General features: G+C 37.0%; 1 protein-coding gene across 2 annotated transcripts in view; it reads left to right on the top strand.

Annotated features, from left to right (window-relative positions):
* Positions 1–1,444: 1,444 nt before the first annotated feature.
* Positions 1,445–7,037, top strand: part of LOC128863565 (putative leucine-rich repeat-containing protein DDB_G0290503) — a 196,412-nt gene continuing 190,819 nt past the window's right edge. Inside the window, exon 1 of one of the 2 annotated variants that reach the window (XM_054102790.1) lies at positions 1,445–1,709. The gene's annotated coding sequence lies outside the window, so the exon portion shown is untranslated. The remainder of the gene's footprint in view (positions 1,710–7,037) is intronic. The other variant, XM_054102798.1, reaches the window with a different exon arrangement.

The raw sequence follows: 7,037 nt of genomic DNA, 5'->3' as shown, positions 1-7,037 counted from the left end.
ATTAAAATCCAAATTGCTCAAAAATCATTTTAATTGATTTATTGAATTATTCGTTTTTGCATGATTTTGTTTTGGTCTGTGTTTATACGGTAATGTGCATAATATAAGATAAGTTTAAGGTGCTATGGGAGGATTGTCCACTCGAGAGGAAAAAAATTAAAAAATTCGTAAGGATTTGTGATGTGTACTGAAAAAAGTGTCAGATGTGGGAGACAAGGATGATAGATACCAGGTTTGCTAGTTAGGTATGGTGAAAAAAATTGTTTGAGGGGAGCTTTGGATTCTACGTCATTCGTTTTGCGTTTCACTAAGCTAAAGCTAAATTTGGTGAAAAATAGCTAAATTTTGTGAAATTTAGCTTTAACTTAGTGAAACACAAAACGAATGACGTCGGCATATTTATCAAATTCGCTCAGAGCCGAATAACGGTCTGCTAGGTAGTGCACTGCTAAAAATGGGAGGTTTCCCGCTCAAGAGAGGTGACTGTTAGGAGAGAGTACACTGTATATATACATATATCTGTCTTTTTGACATTACACGCATTAATTTTTAAATAATTTATGCTAGGGATTTCGCTGAAATTAACCCGCCGTTTAGCAAGAAAGTCTTGTCCGACTTTTTCTATTTTTAAATTTTAAGTGCAATCAATTGCTTACAGAGATTTCTCATACCCTCTGTTAATGCAGGGACACAGTGCTTGGAAGTCTGTTAAAGTTCTCTTCATGCTGCACTCGCCTTTATAGTAACATATCGAACTTAACAGAACACAACAGAAATTTCCCTCCTTCTATTAACATATCTGCGTAACAGAACAGCCTTAAAATGAGAAGGTCTACGTAGATACGCACTTCTGTGACTAAGTAAATTTTCATTACTGACTTTTTAATATACAAAACTGCTTTAAGGCATAAATTTTTCAAGTATATTATTTTAATGCTTGAAATTGACAGGCTTTAGATATAATTTTACCAAAATTTCGAAGTTATTGTCAGTAGCGGTAGAAATCAACGAAAAATCACAAAAAAAAAAAAAAATAGTGAATTGATTTCTAATAATTAGATCGCTCACATAACCAAGCTGCATACATTTTCAATTCACCGCACTCTCAATGTGTGCCTTAGAGGGTTAATTTTGCTTCAACTCCACGCTATACATTTTTTCTTTAGTAGTTTCCTTTTTGCGTTAAATTCGAGGGTGCAGTTGTTATTTGTCGCAAATTAGATACGCATTTTTCTACGCTTTTGTGCATTTGTCGGGCAGCAGAAACAAAACCAACAGCAGGAATAATGTAAGCGGGCGTGCACATACATAAAGCTATGTATGCATAGATATGCAGCTACATATGATTGTTGTGGGGCCACATTTAAGTATGGCACTTGCTCAAAAAAAATAAATTAGTGCAAAAAAAAAAAAAGTTTATTTGCCATTGCAGTTGGAGAAGAAAAGGTAAAAACAGAAAAAAAAATTAAAAGAGTGAAATATAAAAATAGCAACGCAAATACATGAGTGCCTATGTATGCACGCAGGCACCAAAGTACAGAAAAACCAAGAAATCATTAACACCACCAACACAACCAACAACACAAGTGACAATAACAAACACAAACAGCTTACCGGCCAGTGGTGGCAGCAAGAGCAGAAAAATTAAAAACTAAAGCAGAAAAAAGACAGCCACACCAACTAAACCAATAATCGCAGCAACTACATAAGTAAGTAAAAAGCCACAGTCCCAACAATTATGCACTCAAGTTTCAAACAGAAGAAAAACACGCAAAAAATCTAAGTTTCAAATAAACAAAACGCAAACAAATTAGTAAAAAAAACGAAACAACGCAAAAACAAAAAACTATTGAAAAATACGCACCCATTGAGGTCAGTGAAAAGCATTTAAAATTTTAGCCATATATTTTAAAAGCATGTACGTGTGGTAGCAAGCGGTAATGAAATAATTGGCAATGCATGCGACTGCCTGCTTGTGTGCATATTTTTGTTTTTGCTACGCAGCCATAGAAAGCTTAGCCTAAAAATAGTCAAGAAGAGGTCTTATCTGGAAAATTAAATGCATAAGAAGTGTGTGCATAAATTAGAGTAATTACAGTGCTGCATACCAACATATACATACCTATATGTGTGTGTGCGTGTATGTGTATATGTGCGCTTATTCCTATCGATGTCTGTTGTGTTAAGCTGTTACGCCGCGCTGTTTTTACCAAACTTCCACTGCACTTAACACTAAATTTATAGCAGCGTTTACAGCTAAGTGCAACAACAAAAAACAAAAACAGTATTAACCATCACAAAATAGTCTCACTGTCATTAACACTAACAGCAACATCAAATATCACCAGCACCAGCACCAGCACCAACATCATCTCTCTATTCACCGCTTTTTAACATCTCTTAGCAAGAAAAAAAAAATTTGCATGCAAAATATTGTCAACAAAGTCATCATCTTCAACGCGCTTGTCATCAACAACTCAACGCAACGCAACTAAATTCAAAAGAAACCAAGAATATCAGCAACAACAACAAGTGTCAACTATGCAAGTGCAACGGCTGTAGCGGTGAAGATGACCACAAAAAGTCTTCACAGTTCGGCTGAATTTATTAGCTGAGAATTGAGTCAGCTTTAGCAGCTCTCCCTGCCGTGATATGAACAAAAATAGTTTGTGCCACTGCATCTGAAGCGAACAGTGGCATCGTTTTCACTTACGGCTCGTTTGTGTGTGTGTTTTTTTAATTATCCTTAGAAATGTTGTATCTACAAATGGATTTAGATGAGCATCGCTCAGAAGTAAAGGTGAGTATGTCGCACTAGTTTAGTGAGTAGTTTGGTTGCGGTTGCGTTGGTGTTGGGAATATAAATTAGTAAATGATCTCTTAACTTTTATAAGAATCTGTATGTATTTATAAACTTGACTACGCAAATATACTTGTGCAAATAGCGCATGAAGTAGTACCCATTGGGGCTGCTCAAACGAAAAATCGTTCAAGTTCATGTCTTCAGTTTCCGGTCACACAAAAAATCGTTTATTATGTTTATTATGCCCTGTAGCCGCTTGGAAACATAACTTAGGAATCTAAAACCTGGGTAGGTTAGGTAGGTTAGATGGCAAGAGTACCCCAGGTACACTACAAGTAGCACTTACAAGCCGTTTTGATCCCATAATGTGGACCACTACCTGCGAAAAAAAATGTAGGGAAGAGAAAACCGTCTATAGCCATCCAGTGCTGTTGCTGTAGTGGAGGAAAGAAAAGGGATCTAGGCTGGAGAATTTCTTTAAGTCATCCCAAAAAGGCTCGCTAAGCAATCTCATGCGCCTAGCCGCCAGAGCCGGACATTTTCAGAGAAAGTGTGCAACAGTCTCTTTCTCTGCAGAATCCCCACAGCTTCTGTGATAGGGGTTGTATGAAATTCCACGCTTCTCCGCATGAGTACCGATCACCCAGTGACCAGTAAAAAGCGCAATGAGTTTGGAAATTGAATGGCGGGGATTCTCATCACTTTAAGCGTTCTGTGTATTGAGGCCATAGTGTTTTCGAAATAACACGATGAGACAGACCTTCATTCAAAATCTACAAATTTCTACATTTTCCAAGTTGAGTGGAGTTTTGGCTAATAAGCAACACATCATGGTGAAAAGATTTCAAAGGTGAGCTCCCTAACATTATCCCGCGAATTGGACAGAATTATCTGATGAGTAGAGGTCAAGAATGATAGAGAAGAAGAGCGCGCTCTCCGAATTCGCCGTGACGTAAGAGTCCATCAATAAACAAAAAAAGAAGGGGAATTACTTGCTTGTGAAGAAGAAGAGTAGGCGAACGCAATGGTAACAACCAAACACAAGAAATTATAGGCATAATCAAATCATTTCTAGCCACGATGTCTTCCGCATAAAAACGCAAAAAACTGCATTTGGAGGTTTTATAGTATGTTGTGCTTTAACAAACGCCACATCGTTTTCATCAGTTTGATTAGTTTTAATCTCATAAATCACAATCATTCACAAACATGCAATTTCTACTACTTTTGTTTGTTTTGTATGGCGAAGGGAGCCGACGTCAGAATTGTCAAAATCGCGAAAAATATAGTAGCTGTTTTTTAATGGTGCCACCTTAGATTCTCAATTCGCTGAGGCTGTGTTGGTGATATATGAGCAAAATCAACCAATAACAATTAATTGCTGTCTGAACATCGTTGGAATGGACTAGTGTGAAATTATCGTGCAGAGTTCGGCAGGCAAAGCTCCCCTCACAAATTTCTTTTTCACCATAGCTAAATAGCGAACCTGGTAATCTATCGGCCTTGGAAACATATTTTGGTGGTATGGTAGGTTGGTTTAAGTTGAATAAAATGATGTCTAAATCTTGATTAATAAAGCAGTAACTCGCCGTGACGTGAAAATAAGTGAGGTGTGAAAGTCCGATGATCAATGTAAGGATGAAAAATTTACCAGGTTTGGCCAATAGCTATGGTGAAAAACAAAATTCTATGAGCAACTTTGGCACCTCGTTAAAGAGCTGTTGGCAGCCGGTTTTTGCCAAGGATGGTAGATACCAGGATTGCTCGTTAGGTGTGGTGAAAACAAATGTTGAGGGGAACATTTCTACGTCATTCGTTTTGTGTTTTACTAAGCTAAAGCAAAATTTTGTGAAACACAAAAGGAATGACGTAGAATCCAAAGTTCTCCTCAATATTCTTTTTAGCTTTAGCTTAGTGAAGCTCAAAACAAATGACGTCAGCATATCTGTCGAAGTCGCTCAGAGCCGAACAACGGTCTGCAAGGTAGTACACCTATAAAAATCTTTTCACCATGGGTTTCTGCCCGCTCGTTGCACACGCATTCATGCACACGCCCAATCAGTCGTTGTTCAGGCGGCAACGAAGTAACATTAGGGTAGACTGCGTTTATTTTTTTTACATACCACCATCTCACTTTTCTTTTGTAAGCACATCGCCTGTTTCGTCAGCCTATACGCTGATTCTCTCAAATTTCCTGATGCCGGTTAGCGGTCTGATATTGGCCAGACCTCTAAAATCTTGCCTTCATCAGGTCAATGTAACCAAGGAAGATAATAGAAAAATGGTTTGTAAACAACAAAAAAAGTGTCTATATAACTCAAATCTTGAATTACTCAGCACAGCGGCTTATGCTGCCAAATGTTTTGACAGCCGAGTAGCGTTCCGTAGAATGTGCAGCTTTTTGTTTTCTCTCAACCCTGCCATATCAATATGCACAATCCCATTCGAAGCCTCAATCGCCAATAATTCTCAATAGAATTCACCCTAAGTTAATTACTCGAGCTACTAACTAAGTTCGACCAGGCATGCGCTGGTTAGATTTATACACGGTTCTATTGTTGCATCAAACTTTGTGCGCCATTTATCGATATTTCTTGAACCTGGCGGTAATTAAAGTTATTTCAATTGACATTTAGTTTCTCGAAATCTCCCATCAATCTTTTTGCATTTGAAACTCACACAAAGTATTGAAAATACCTGATAGACTGGCGAGCATATATTTATCTAGCCGCTAAATCTGCCTAACCACAAAACATCATCGTAAATCTCACATTTATAGTATTGTGCCATAAAGCCTCATGCACGTGCATACCTACATACATACACATACATATGTACATGTAAGCATATTTAATTGATGGGTATATTTTTGCATAACATAAACAAATATGTTAAACAAGCAAATACATCAAAAAATCCAATAATTTTTGCTTGTGAAAAGCAGCTAACACCTTAAGGGCGTGAAACTTTCGTTTTCCTCAATGGTTAGCATAGCGGCCATTAAAATAACAAATTCGTTAACCAAAGGCGAATAGAAATATTCCAAATTGCACCTGTAAAAAAATAATTAAATTCAAATGTCTACATGCACACATATGCGCATGCATACATATGTATGCGTGCTTACCGATGTTAATAAAGTCAAAAAGGCGAATCGTAAAAACCTTTATGTGTTAATAGTTATTTACGCACACCTACGAATAGCAAAGCAAAATTTATTCACTACGAAATTAGCTATGAGAGTGTACGTATGTATGTATGTATGTGTCATATCAATCAACTAAGAGCATCAGAAATGTTGCAATACAGCTAAAATAGCAAAGCCGCGAAAAAAGTAAAAAGAAAGAAGGCGAAAAATAAAAATAAAAAGCGAACCAAAATTCGTAATTTATTTATATAAAAAAGAAAAGAAAAAAACATTGCATGGCAATATTTACCAACAAAGAAGGCAATGCGAGCGAAGAGCGAAGTACGAACTGCGAAGCTTGATTTCGGACTGCACGAATGCAGCAAACGAGCAATGCAAATACAATAAATATTTATTATGAGTAGTACGCAGGTTATGCTCGTATTTTGCTAAAGCAACAAAAAAATCTAGTCATACAAATATACGTACACTTGCTCATACCTATTCATACATTCATATGCACACATATGTATGTAAAGCATGAGTAATTTAACATATAATGAAATTTCGTTGCCCAGCAGATGCAGCGCTTGCGCCGCAGCCAAAAAGCGAATTACAACAAAGTGGTGCATATGCGCAGAAGTTAGTACCAACGAATGTGAATGTTTGTGTATGTACATATGTGCACATGGTAGTGTATGCATAATTGTAACGAAAGCCATAAAACACTTGTTTATTGGAGCGCCCCAACAATAAAACAGGCCACCTAATGCTGTTAATTGCCGCTAATTTGAACATTTATTGACTTTGCAAACAAAACAGATTCAATAAGGAAATCTTGGAAACCTCGTCGTTTCTCTGTGTCGTTAGGAAACGTTTAAGCCTAAATTTTCTGTACTTTCGTATTTTTGATTTGGGTCATTTTGCGACGGAGTTATACCAATGACTGACTTTTTTTTTTAATTACTAGCAAATCATTTTGGCCTGCTTTCCGCAAGCGAATGGGACTGAAATAAATGCAGGTGAAACGCTAGACGTGGACACTTTTATTGTTAATTATAAGACTATGAAATTATTGATTCAAATGCATGATTGCTTAAACTATAA

The sequence above is a fragment of the Anastrepha ludens genome, chromosome 2 (assembly GCF_028408465.1).
Source record: "Anastrepha ludens isolate Willacy chromosome 2, idAnaLude1.1, whole genome shotgun sequence".
NCBI lineage: Eukaryota > Metazoa > Arthropoda > Insecta > Diptera > Tephritidae > Anastrepha > Anastrepha ludens.
Note: the sequence above shows the minus strand (reverse complement) of the source record. Positions and strands in the feature narration are given on the sequence as shown.